Raw genomic sequence first — 14489 nt, 5'->3', positions numbered from 1 at the left:
CTGCTTCAGGTAGGTACGTAAGTTCCTAAAAGGTTTGCTGTAGACCCCTCTGATGAGAATCCGTGTATGTAGGGTTGGAGCAGATGTGGCTGTAGCGTAGAGCCTGGCTACATACAATATGCAATGGATCATTTGGTGTGTTTAGGATGGTAGCTAGAGGCATACAGGCACGTTTGTCAGACAGTAGGCTTCTGGTATGATGCAGTCTCTAGGCATCCATTATGAATGATTACTGTAGTGTCCAGAAAATGTATTTCTTGCACAGATTGGTTCATTGTCAGAGCGATGGTGGGGTAACCAGAACAATGGTCTCCCATTCAATCATATACCCTGCTTTTTACTACCTGAAAAAGTCCCAAAGTGTCACCCTGTGAGGTAGAGGGGCTGAGAGAGAACGGATCTGTAAGAACGGATCTGTAAGAACAGTTCTAAGAGAACTGTGACTAGTCCAAGGTTACCCAGCTTGCTGCATGTGGAGGTCCTGTTCTGAGTCTGTTACTGTTTAACCAACACACCACACTGGCTCTTCTATTCAGGTGCATCTGACTGGCTCCTCTTTGAGTGAGAATACCAGAGAACATTGTTCTGGTCCAACAAGGTATACTGATCAGAACTGTAGAGAGGCAAAATGCGATTCTTATAGTTTTAACAGTATTTTTATTGAGATTTAGAATACAAAAATATACTTATATCATCCTTTGTAACAAACAAAAAATACAAAAACTTCTCAAAAAGTCAATTAGGGGGGAAAAAACATGCAAAATTAACACAGAGGAGTTTATTGTGTTGCACCAATAATCCTTGACACCATGATACGTGTGATGAAATTGCTAAGCTAACAACATCATCTGATTTAATCTATTCCAAAAAAACACAAATCATGAATAAATATATTTCTGGAAAGTACATTCCTTCCTAAAACTGTGTTTCTAAATTGTCAGTGTATCCACCATCCTCATTCCAAGCAACATGCCCATGTCAGTTACGTACTGTAGCTAACGTATTTTGTCACCACTTTTTTTCCCAATAAAAAATCTTGATATTATCAAACTGAATGAATATTGTCTTTATTCCACATCATCCTGTACTAAACAAAATAAGATTGTCCTTGGATCATAGGATCTCTCTCAAACTTTTTTTTTACTTGTCTTCAAAAGCTGTTGCCAAATCTATTCGCCATCAGGCATTGCCAGCATACAGGCGTGAGAGTACCAACTGGAAACAACTCCAACAGAGGATAAAACCGAAAGGATTAATTTTGGCCAATTTACCAGGAGTAAAATACATCTGTATGAAACCCTTCTAATACTCATATTTCAAAAAGAAAACCATAATATTCCCGCATTGCTTACAATAAACTAAACTTCTTATGCAAATGTTTATTAATAGATCTTCTCTCCACATCTTGGTCTGTATATTACATTCTGTATTACTAAGCTGGTCAAGACAGAGGGGCGGATCCAATCAGGGATTCTAGTCGATCTCACCCAATTACCTTCTTGACTGTGGTGCCTGCCTCCCATGGTTTTTGTCCATGCTGGTTCTATAATACCAATCAGAGTTCTTTTATGAGTGCAAATGGAACCCTTTCCGTTCTCTTTTACTAGCAGAAAAGCTGGTCAGATCTACCCTCGTATATATTAACCATCAACCCTTCTTATTTAAGGATTAGCTCATTCAATAAAAATCCACAGGTTTTATCATATGTGGTGGAGAGGTGGGAAAGTGGAAAAATTAGGGGTAAAGGTACATGGGGTATTACAAAAACTGTTCAATGTTAAGTTTCCTATGAGACCACAATATATGCTGGTAAGTCTTTGTCCTGATAAACTATAGCCACAAGCGAAGTACTTTCCCCCCCTACTTGCCTACAGCAGTGAGGCTGGTGAGAGCCAGTTTGGTGTAGTGGTTAGGAATGGGGACTTCTAATCTGGCATGCCAGGTTCGATTCTGAGCTCCCCCACATGCAGCCAGCTGGGTGACCTTGGGCTCGCCACGGCACTGATAAAACTGTTCTGACCGGGCAGTGATATCAGGGCTCTCTCAGCCTCACCCACCTCACAGGGGAGAGGAAAGGGAAGGCGACTGTAAGCCGCTTTGAGCCTCCTTCAGGTAGAGAAAAGCAGCATATAAGAACCAACTCTTCTTCTTCTAGCCAAAACCTAGAAGTCATCAGAAACCTCAGACCTACCAGTCTGGCTTGATAAACTGCCCAAACTATCCAAAATGGCGAAACATACAAGCTTTGTTAACAAAATGCCATTGGAACAGTATCAGGAACAATGGCGCTTTTTAATGGACAATCTTGCTGATTGAACAGAAATCTAAGACTCTGGGAGGATGGGAAAGGGAGACACTAAGTCATTGGGGTATTTTCTATTCTTATATCTAAAATAAAAAGAATATTTTAAAAATCCACAGGTTGTTGTGAATGAACAGTTTAAATATGAAAGTAAAGATACAAAAATATTCTGTCTCAGAAAATTATTGATTTGTATGATCTAAAATCCAGAAAATGTACAGGCTTACTCTCCCTCAAGATTTCCCTTCCTTCTGGCTTCTATAAATGCTGTAAGATTAAGCCTAACAGGAGAGAAATCTGATAGTAGTCAAGGCTTTGTTTGTGTGTATAAGTCCTTTTTCCTTGGTAGTAGGTCTCGTTCAGTGGTGGAGCATTGGCTTGACATCCAAAAGCTCTCAGGTTCAACTTCTGGCATCTTCAATTAAGAAGGTCAGGAACTGGCTGATATGAAAGATATCTGGCTGAGACCCTAGAGAGCTGCTGCAACTTGAGCTGAGTACTCAAAGGTTGAGTGACAATTTTTTTAAAAAAACGGATTAAACTAAAATATACATATTTATTACAAACTGTACATTAAAAATATGGGCACACTGGCCTCTGAAATGGTTAGGTATCTGAACAAAAAAAAAAAATCCTAAATCTATATAACCTAATATATTTTCATATTTCTAAGATAAACACCATGAGTTAGTAAAACGGGACCAATAATTCCATATATCTAAGTTGTTCAAAGTGCATTTTGGTCTCTGAGGCCCTCCTCAGGAGCCAAATATATGTGTATATATGTATGTATATATATATAAAGGTAAAGGTATCCCCTGTGCAAGCACCGAGTCATGTCTGACCCTTGGGGTGACGCCCTCTAGCGTTTTCATGGCAGACTCAACACGGGGTGGTTTCCCAGTGCCTTCCCCAGTCATTACCGTTTACCCCCCAGCAAGCTGGGTACTCATTTTACCGACCTCGGAAGGATGGAAGGCTGAGTCAACCTTGAGCCGGCTGCTGGGATTGAACTCCCAGCCTTATGGGCAAAGCTTTCAGGTGGCTGCCTTACCACTCTGCGCCACACAAGGCTCTGTATATATATATATGGACATCATAATATAAAAACACTTGTCAGTGCCAAGGGACGTTGATCATAAGGCATTCCAGATATCATGTGTGGCAAAGGAATTGGGCTGTGTGTGGGCAAACTTAAGCTTTTAAGCACTCACATCCAAGGAATGCAGGTTCAATAGTTCTTTCTACACATGGCTATCATTACTCTTAAAGAGCGCATATCTGTATCCACCTTTAACTCGCAGTTCATGCTCCTTAATCAAGGAGCCAGTGACAGTCTCTCCCCACCCTCATTCTCAGATTTTGTAAAGCGAAGAACTGATTCAAAAACATTCTGAATCTTGAAGGGGACTCACTGAATACAGTGAAAAGGCCATCCAGATAGAAGACAACCGGGGGCAGGCAGCCAGGGGTGATGGGAGCAGGTAGAGGATAAATAGAATGGTTGGGCAGAAAGTGGAGGGTGGGCAGAAGCTAAGCAAGAGACTTCTCCATCCAGGAAAAAGAGGAAGAGTTGACACAGCCAAACTGAAACTGGAGGTGGCTTCCAGAAGGGCCCAGCCTGCCGGACAATCAATCCTGATAGCACAAGGATGCTTCTAAGCAACTTGTGCCAGTTGTTTCTACTGCCTGATGGAATCTGTAAATGAAACAAACAGGAATTAGAGGAGAAACCCAAGGATTCTTTGGTTATTTTTATTTGTTCAGTGTGTTTTATGTGTGTGCAGCATTCACTCATTTATTCTCTCCTTCCAACCCCCCTGTGAAGTACGCTAGCCTGAGGGAGAATGATGGCCATGACCCATTAAGATACCTGACAGCAAATGGTGTCTACGTGAATCCTTGGAGTCCCTGGGACCTTGTGTAACATCACAATGGTGGGCTTCCCTCCTACTCGTGAGTCCTTTAACAAGGCATAATGGTAGGGTTGCTGCATCTGGCTTGGAAAGTGCTGGAGATCTGAGGATAGTACCCACAGAGAGTGGCACTTGGGGAGAGAGCTCAGCAGCAAGGTGATGATATACTCTGCCCTCTGAAGGGCTATTTCCTTTAAAACAGGGGTAGTCAACCTGTGGTCCTCCAGATGTCCATGGACTACAATTCCCATGAGCCCCTGCCAGCAAATGCTGGCAGGGGCTCATGGGAATTGTAGTCCATGGACATCTGGAGGACCACAGGTTGACTACTCCTCCTTTAAAAGAACTGATTTCCGCCATCTGGAGATGTAGTAATTCCAGATCTCAAGGCTCCTCCTGGAGATTGGGGACCCTAGGAAAGGGGGTCACACTGGGGTTGTTCTCTTACCTGTCTTTATTTTTGACACAGCAACAATAACCTGAAAGGGGAGACAGGGAGTTTATTGCCAGGTCCTGAGGCAAGAGCAAAGGAAGGATAAGCTTTAGCACAATAAACTAAGCATGTGCTGCCGTCCATGTGGATTCCCAAACCCTGTGACTGTAGTATTCATACTCAACATCTTGCTTTCTTCATTTGGAGGCATTTCTGAAGCTAGAGTTGCCAGCCTCCTGGAAATCTCCTGGATTAAAAATGAACTCCATCTGACATAGATCAGTTCCCCTGGGGTACTGGGGGAAATGACTGCCTTGGAGGGTACCTCCCTTCACCTGTCCTCACCTGCCTCAGGCTCCCCTCCCCAAATCTCCAAGTATCTCCCATTTTAAAGCTGGCAACCCTCCCCAAAGCTGGGATCCAAAGTGATAACAATTTATTTCCCTCAGTGAACACCCCTAGCTGTCTAATTGCTGGCACTGTGAATCGCATGATAGGTCTCTTGAAGAAATGCTTTGGGCCTTTGGGGAAGGGAGTAATCACCCATATCAATTTGATAGTAGAATATTTGTTGATTTTTGAGGAAGCTTACACTTGCCTTTCCCTTCCTCTGCCGAAAACAGACACCCTGACCGGATGGGAGGCATTGCACCACGCTGCCACCTGGTTTCTGGCTCAGGGCAGGTCACCCCAGATCTTCCTGCTTCCACACAGGGCAGCATTTGGCCTACTGCACCCCTTCAGCCCCAGATTTGTGCTCTTGCATGAGGCATCCAGAATAGTGAGGCTCCATTGCACTGTAGGACAGTGTGGAATTTTGTTCTTTAGTTGTGAGAATGTGTGATTGTGTTGTTATGCAATCACACATTTTTACAAATTAAAAAATGCCCCTGGTGACTCCACAGCATGCAGAGCCATCTGGGGGTTTAAAAAAATATTTTTTAACAATTTTTAAAAAATTGTTTAAAAACTTTTTTAACAATTAAAAAAAATTTTTTTCATTGTGGGTATTGCTGGAGATTTGATGATAGTGCCCACAGAGAGTGGCGCTTAGTATTGCCAGGGCAGGACAGTCTGTATTTTCCCTCCCAGATGACCCAGGGACTGACATATGCCCCAATGAGGCCTGAGGCACACAAGGGAATGCAGATTCATCTGCATTCTCTTGTTGCAGGTCAACTGAAGACTTGAGTCACACCAGACTCTGGACTGCCCCGGATTGATATTGACATCATACAGAATTCGGCCTGATGCTAGACGAGTGCTGAGTCGGGCTGAATTATTGGTGTGGAATTCTTGGGCTCTGTGAGGAAGGTGGGGCTGAAAGAGCTCTGATGGGAATTCTCAGTCAGAACAGCACTATCAGGGCTGTGAGGAGCCCAAGGTCACCCAGCTGGCTGCATGTGGAGGAGCGGGGGATTCAATCCGGCGTCCCAGATTAGAAGACACCACTCTTCTTAACCACTATGCCACACTGGCTGTCTAACTGATGGTCAATAAAAATGGGACCTCCATGCCTTTACTATTGTTAGAAGCAGGGGCATTCGCTGGCAGGGGCTCCTGGGAATTGTAGTCCATGGACATCTGGAGGGCCGCAGTTTGACTACCCCTGGTTAGAAGACTGGGGCTGCTTTTACACATACTAAAGAAGGGGTTTTCATTGCAATTTGCAACTGGATTTTACTGTGTGAAATGGCAAAATCCACTTGCAAAGAGTCCCTGATGCAGACTGAAAAGGCATTATTTAGCACGTGTAAAAGAGCCCTTGAGATTACGGCACTTAAAAAGATAATCCCATAATCTAATCAACTGTGGATTTTACAACCTTCCCAACGTTTGAATCTATCCCATATAGATGACAGTTGCACGTAGGCACATGTTTTACATCAGCGGTCCCCATCCCCGGTCCAGAGACCGGTACAGGTCAATGGATCAGTCGGTACCAGGCTGCGGCTCTTCCTCGTCCTCCTCCCCGGCTGCTGCCTCGGGGGCTGCCCTGCCACTCTGCTGCCGGCTCACCTTTGGTGCTCTCCAGCGGCTGCCATGGCTGGGGCTCCCTCTTGGCATGGCATTGCGCAGCTCCTGCTGGCAGCACCTCCCGGTGGGCGGCGGGAAGTCAGGGGTGCCAGCGGGAAAGCAAGTGGAGCAGGGGCTCAAGCGGCAGTGACATCCCTTGGCAAAAGACTACCCCCCCCCCGGGCCTCAGTAGAATTGTCGAGTGTTGACCGGCCCCCGGAGATAAAAAGGTTGGGGACCACTGTTTTAGATATTTGGAAACCTTTCGCAAATGCTTATCTGCAGCCTTGTCACCATGGTTGTTATATTTTGTTATTTTTAATAATTTCTTTCTGTTTGGGAGCTTGATTTGGAATTAAAAATGCGTAACATCTTCTTGACGGGAAAAGGCCTCCTCCCAGTGCTCCCAGGGCATTGCATCAGGATCTCTTTGCACATTACTTCTGGGAGGCAGGACTTGGTGTGGAAAGGCCTTGTGCTTTTCAAGAACGTTTTGGGGCGTGGCGAAGGGCAGTCTTAGCCAATGGGCATCAGGGGCAGCACTTGGGAAGGCCAATGACACATGGGTCCACCTCTCCGCCCCCCAGAAAGGGAGGATGCTTGTACCTGTCCCATCTGTCAACTGTAGGCCTACAAGAAGGGACCAGAGGCCAGAAGATATGTGTGAACTCTTTAGTTACAATGCTGTCTCCCCATGCATCCATCCCTGTGTCTCTGCAGGGGGCATGCTCATGGCAGAAGAACGTGCTTACAGAGGCCAATGAGAATGCCAAGGGTGATGAGGACACCAACTGCTATGGCAACCTTTGCCCCCACGGAGAGTCCATCTAGGAGAGAAAGAGAGAAATGGGCCTTCAGGACAAGAATCAGGGGACATGCAGAAGAAGACTGTGTGAGACAGGAAGCTGGACTAGATGGACCACTGGTCTGATCCAGCAGAGCTTATATACTCATTATCTGAGAATGTTTTCAATTACATTTCCCTTATCAGATTTTCCAAAATACCTTTTTTGGGAGGTACACTTTGGAGTGTTAATCATTCTAATATTTGTTCTCCTCCAGCATTTCACCCTTTCACAATCAGAACTTGACATATTTATGTAAAGATATGTGTGATATATAACCAAAGAGGCACCTGGTGGAAGAACCAACAGGGACTTCTGGACACCATGATGTCCACAGGGATTGTATTGTGGGTCACTGGCCTTAGCAAGAGTATGCAGCTCAGTGAGAAAATGGTGGAGCTACCTGGCTGTTGTGTGAGCTGACCTGCAGACTTGGGGCAAGAACATGAGGGGTCAGCATCTTACCTTGACTACCTGCAGCATCTACAAAGCTCACAAGTGTAAAAAGGAGAATGTTCAAGCTCTGAAAGAGAAACAGCCAACAGTTAAGGAGGCCTGTCCCACTGATATTTGTAAATCAGAGTCCTGACATCCTGCCTTTCCCATCAACCAGCTTGGGTCATGTAGTGTCCAAAGGCTGCCCAACAAATAAACCAATGGGAAAGTCAAAAGACAGTAGTTTCTAATGGGAAAGTCAATGGGGCCAATGGGAAAGTCAAAAGACTTGTTTCAGTGAATAAACTAACCCCTCCATGCAGAATGTCCCATAAACCTGTCTTGTGTTGCTTACAGCAGCAGTCCTCAACCCCCGGTCCAGGTACCGGGACTGGTCCATAGATCAGTTGGTACCGGGCTGCGGCAGCTGCTGCTGGCAGCACCCCCCAGTGGGCAGCGGGAAGTCAGGGGCACCGGTGGGAAAGCAAGTGGAGCAGGGGCTCAGGAGGTGGCAGTGACGTCCCTTGGTAAAAGACTATTCTTCTTTAAGGCAAGCTTGTCACATGTCCATCTTTGGCCAATCAGAGCATCACGCAGCACCACGCAGCAAAGCCCAGATTCAAAACAGCCTGCTTTCTCAATCCGGATTTTATAAGTACTGAGCATTAAAAGCACTCTAAGATATCGCACAATAAAGGTAGGGTCACTGCGGATCAATCCTTCTTCCTGCAGAATGAAAATTTAAATCGCCCAAAATCAAAACGGAAATCGCATTCTGTGTAGATGGCAGGGACTGAATCGACCTGGGATTGGAATAAAAGCAGTTTGCACCCAGGCAATAAGGCATACCCCTACCTCCTCTTGCTCAGGTCTTGCCCTAGAACTTATTTGTTTATCTTTTTTGGCACTCCACAGTATGCACATTTCAAATGAATCACTTCCCCATTGGCCCCTGAGACCCCCCTCCCATGAAAACCACCACTGTCATGTCCATCCCACGGGGCTGTCAGTATGTTACAGTTAAAATGGACATTCTCACTATGTTTGTGCCATTATGTTATTGTTCTCCTGGTATGATTGTATCGTAATTGTTCAACTTATGTTATTTGTACTGTTTTTTTTCCTCCAGTTCCATGTAAACTGCCCTGAGGCTTAGGGGAGGGCGGTATATAAATCAACAAACAAACAAACAAACAAACAAAATATAAATAAATAAACAAAGAAAGAAAGAAAGAAACAAGCAAATAAGCAAGCAAGCAAGCAAACAAACAAACAAACAAATAAAATTTCGGCTTCTCTTTGCTAGACCAGTAGTATGAAGAAGAAGAAGAAGAGTTGGTTCTTATATGCCACTTTTCTCTACCCGAAGGAGTCTCAAAGTGGCTTACAGTCGTCTTCCCTTTCCTCTCCCCACAACAGACACCCTGTGAGGGAGGTGAGGCTGAGAGAGCCCTGATATCACTGCTTGGTCAGAACAACTTTCTCAGTGCTGTGGCTGGCTCAAGGTCACCCAGCTGATTGCATGTGGGGGAGTGCAGAATCGAACCTGGCATGCCAGATTAGAAGTCTGCATTCCTAACTACTACATCAAAATGGCTCTCACCAGCCTCGCTGCTGTAGTCAAGTAGGGGAAAAAAAGTTATTCGCTTGTGGCTATAGCTTATCAGGAGATATGTATGTATGTATGTATGTATGTATGTATGTATGTATGTATATATATATATATATATAAAAAAAATTAAAGCATGGCTATTTGCATCCGTAACATTAACAAACTTAAAAGAATATTAATATGCCATCCAATGAGGTTACAAGGATTATTAAAAGACAGTGATTACTCAAGTCCATTGACATGTCTTACCCATGTTTGTTCAGGTCCTCCAAGTCACTTCCAACTTATGGTAACCCCATGAATTAATGACCTCCAACACATACCACCATTGCTGATCTTTCTCAGGTCTTCATCTAGAACTCACTTGTTTGTCTGTTTTGACACTCCGCACTATGCCCATTTCAAATGAATCGACTTTTTTACCAGCCAGTTTTTTTCACTTTCACATCCCATTCAGGAACTGGGAATATCAAATATTAGCTGAGACTGCATTTTCGAACTCAGTCTCTTAGTTTAATGGCCATTTTACTCTCATTGTTCTAAATCAGGGGTAGTCAAACTGCGGCCCTCCAGATGTCCATGAACTACAATTCCCAGAAGCCCCTGCCAGCATTCGCTGGCAGGGGCTCCTGGGAATTGTAGTTCATGGACATCTGGAGGGCCGCAGTTTGACTACCCCTGTTCTAAATGGTCCCAATTCATTTTCCATAAAATAAATACTTTGGGCATAGGTATTAATTCATTGGCTAATTCGGGCAAAAGTTACATATTTCATGTAATTAAGAAGGATCTGGGAGACGGAGAAACAAGTCATCAACACTAAAGGCTAATCCTAAATATTTGCCAAGGTCTTTAAAGTCTCTCCAGCAGACCCATCTGAAGCTACAGAGTGTGGGTTCTACACAACTTCAGATGGGCTTGCTGGGGAGATTCTTAAAGGGGTTTAAAGACCCGTTCAGTGGGGTCTGCTGGAGAGACATTTTGAGTCTTTAAACATCTCTGGGCCCATTATGCACACATTGGATAATGCACTTTTAGTGTGCTTTTTCAGCTGGCTTTTCCTGTGCGGAGCAGGAAAATCTACTTCCAAAATGCATTGAAGGTGCATTATCCAATGTGTGCATAATGCTCCCTGGTCTGATGCTGTGGAGAGCCAGCTCTTTGCAACATCAGTCGTTTGTTGGGCCCCAATGGAGCCAAATCAAGTCAGGTCAACCTGAATCATGGGAACCTTAATCACTTTGCCAAGCCAGTGATTCAGGTGATTTGAGTAAACTTCAATCAGTTTGGGATGAATCAAATTCGTACGTGTGTGCGCACATCCTTAAGAGCCTTACAAGATATCTAAAAGGCATGCAAGCAAAACTATTGCAGTTCTAGGCAAATTACTCAGAAGCAAGTCCCGCGAAATTCAATGAAATGTGGATAGGAACATACACAATCATCCTATCCTATTGTAAATAATCCGACCTGTTGCCCACGGCTGATGGAGAGGGAATGTTTCTTCCATTCTTAGCCCAAGAACCATTTCTTTTCACATCTCAAGCTCTCTGCCAATGCCCAAATGCTGCCGAGTTTTACTTTCTCTGGGGATGGCACTGGCAAACCACCCCACATTGAATCTGCCATGGAAACGCTGGAGGGCGTCACCCCAAGGGTCAGACATGACCTGGTGCTTGCACAGGGGATACCTTTACCTTAGGTGCTAAAGTGTCACTAAAAAATTCCCCAGGATGGGAAGTGTTGCTCTTCTTCATTTCTGACTGCTCCAAACACCACAGCCAGAAAGGTGGCATCAGAGGAAGCCAATGTCGAAAGGTAGCAAGCAACAGGAGAACCAGATTTCTCTAGGGTTTCAGACCAGGGACCGCTCCCACATAAGCCTGCCAGATTTATGAACAGCCACCAGGGCTTTACGTTCCCTCCCCAATTCCAGGAAATTCCCCCCCCCCCAGCCTCTTTTTTCTGAATTTCTTCCAAAACCCTCCTAATTATCTTTTTCTTTGGAAAAGGAGGAACATCTTTTCTTTCTCGTTTCATTTCTTGCCCTTTTTCTCCTGCAGTCACTCACACAATCTGTCTCTCCCTCTCCCTCTCCCTCCCTCACAACACACAGGCATATGCATACACAACCATGTTTCAGAATTTGTTACTTGGACGTCCCTTCTTAGAACTGAGGCATTTCATAACGCTCACCTCCTGAATCCCTGCCCAGAAGTGCACAGTAACTACAACACACAGCTGGAAGGAAAAACCAAAACAGCAAAATATCCAGAGACAGGAAACATGAGCCAGGAAGGGCATGGGAGGGGGGGAAGGGGGTTATTATGAGACCACAGAGTAGGGGGGGTCATATGCTGAGGAGGGGAGGGTCACTCACCTTCATGGCAGGGAGTTGCAAGGTATGTGGCACACTCGGTCGCTGCCAGGAGCAAAAAACCTAAACAGGAATTTCCTTTTCTTTTACTCTTGCCTCTGGGGACAGGCTGTGAGTCATAACTGCCTGTTTGCTGCTCCGTAGGGCTCCATATGTATCAAATCTTACAGTGTTCGTGTGTTTCAGAAACTTATATGCCTGTCAAAGTGGCAGAGGTGTGGGGGGGTTCTGCACATGATGCTCTGAAGGAAAACGAAGCCATGGCTCAGGGGTAGAAAGTCCTGCTTTGCACACTGAAATCTCAGGTCCAAGCCTCACCATCTTGGTGTAGTGGTTAGGAGTGCAGACTTCTAATCTGGCGCGCCGGGTTTGATTCCCCGCTCCTCCTCCACATGCAGCCAGCTGACAAGCTAATTAGGAGCATGGCTCCCCCCAGACAGAACCATCAGACTGTCGAGGGAAGGGAGTGGCTCCCCCAGAACTAACCAGACTTTCTTTTGTTCATTTTGAACTATTTGTTCAGTGAGTATCATCTCTCCTGCTTAACGTTGCCTATTGTTCTCCCCCACAGACTCCTCCCTGATTAACCCATACAGGGCCATTAAGATACATTCTTCAGGTTAGATATGCTTCACACCTAGCCAAGGTCTTGCTCAGCGTGATGGGCTTACTCCATACCTCCCACTCCAGTTAGATGACCTGCCAATCCACCTATCAGATTGGTCCATAACACGTAACCAATCACCAGTCACTTACATCAGTGGTCCCCAACCCCCGGTCCGAAGACTGGTACCGGACCGTGGATCAGTCGGTACCGGGCCGTGGCTCCTCCTCGTCCTCCTCCTCGGCTGCTGCCTCAGGGGCTGCCCTGTTACTCTGCCACTGGCTCACCTTTGGTGCTCTCCGACCGCCATGGCTGGGGCTCCCTCTCGGCATGGCATTGTGCAGCTGCTGCTGGCAGCGACCCCCAGCAGGCGGCGGGAAGTCAGGGGCAGTGGCAGAAAAGCAAGTGGAGCAGAGGCTCAGGTGGTGGCGGTGACATCCCTCAGCAAAAGACTACCCCCCACCTCCGGGCCTCAGTAAAACTGTCAAGCGTTGACTGGTCTCTGGTGATAAAAAGGTTGGGGACCACCGACTTACATCACATCAGACCTCCCTATGGGCAGTCACTGGGGTCCGGGAATATCAAATGCTTTGAGCTCTGCTCAGAGAGAGAGAGACAGAGAGAGACAGAGAGAGAGTTGACCTCTCCACACTTGCTGTCATGTCCACTCCCATCATCAACCTATGCCTTTGCTTCTTGGACTCACTCAGGTGCAGTATTTCCCTATTTAGCTAACATTTTCCCTCTGTAGAAATTAGTATGTGTATGTTTTTGTATGTGTGTGAATTTTGGAGGTATCCCAATATTTCACCCAAATAAATTAACTTGAGTGTAATTTTCATCATTACTTAAGAGGCGTTTTTCCCAGGGAAAGGACCCTGTAAAATGTGTAGAAAGATCTTACGTTACCCAGCCTTTTGCAATATTCATAATTGCTCATAACTTCCACTTAGGGATCCTTTTCAGGTAACAATATCTGCATTCATAGAATGATGGAATCATAGAATCATAGAGCTGGAAGGGGCCATACAGGCCATCTTGTTCAACCCCCTGCTCAACGCAGGATCAGCCCTAAGCATCCTAAAGCATCCAAGAAAAGTGTGTATCCAACCTTTGCTTGAAGACTGCCAGTGAGGGGGAGGTCACCACCTCCTTAGGCAGCCTATTCCACTATTGAACTACTCTATGACAATTATTTTCCTGATATCTAGCCTATATCGTTGTACTTGTAGTTTAAACCCATTACTGCGTGTCCTCTCCTCTGCAGCCAACGGAAACATTCCACGACAAGTGTGTGGACTCACAGTACTCAGAGGTACAGGGTGTTGTCCCGTGTGATCCATCATTAATCTGTTGTCCAAAACAGGCAGTCTACACTAAACTTTTAACCAGAGGTCACCCTACTTAGCTTCCAAGACTTGGCAATCTTCAGGAACTGCCCAACCCAGAGCTGGTAACCCTACCCACCATTAAAAAACAAATCCAACAGAGAAACCCAAACCTCCTAAATGCTAACGAAAATTCAACTAGCAACACTAGAATGGCTCGATTTATCATGGGCCTTGCTTCTTTTTCAAAGATTCATTTGATACAAAGAACGAAGGTTCCCAAGGTGTGGTTGTACAAAAAGGGGATACATTTACTTACTTCCTCATAAAATCAAGCAGTTGCTATTCTGGGATTCTTTTCAGACAGGCTAATGTGGTTTTAAAAAGAAATCTCACCATTTTTTTAAAAGAAAGACAAGAAAACTCACCACTAAAGCTGCAATGAAATCAAAAGCAAGATTTTTTTAAAGTGCATAACATTAGCATTTACAAAACTTGAGAACACAGACCTAGCAGGGGGACAAGGGTTGAAATGTGGACTTCCCCCTACAAATCCTTGGAATGAGAAGGGATGGGATTTCCTGGGGCAGACACTGGTATACCTATACTTCCTGATCAAAG

General features: G+C 45.2%; 1 long non-coding RNA gene across 1 annotated transcript; it reads right to left on the bottom strand.

The window, feature by feature from the left end:
• Nucleotides 1–673: 673 nt before the first annotated feature.
• LOC143837340 (uncharacterized) lies at nucleotides 674–12256 on the bottom strand. The gene is made up of 5 exons (XR_013230957.1): nucleotides 11940–12256; nucleotides 7978–8035; nucleotides 7420–7494; nucleotides 4667–4697; nucleotides 674–4001 (listed from the first exon to the last, which is right to left on the bottom strand). It is a non-coding gene; the product is annotated as an uncharacterized LOC143837340 (long non-coding RNA).
• Between the last annotated feature and the right edge of the window lie 2233 nt (nucleotides 12257–14489).

This window comes from Paroedura picta, chromosome 5 (genome assembly GCF_049243985.1).
Source record: "Paroedura picta isolate Pp20150507F chromosome 5, Ppicta_v3.0, whole genome shotgun sequence".
In the NCBI taxonomy this organism is placed as follows: domain Eukaryota; kingdom Metazoa; phylum Chordata; class Lepidosauria; order Squamata; family Gekkonidae; genus Paroedura; species Paroedura picta.
The sequence above is the reverse complement of the archived record's forward strand: the minus strand, read 5'-3'. Positions and strand labels throughout refer to the sequence as shown.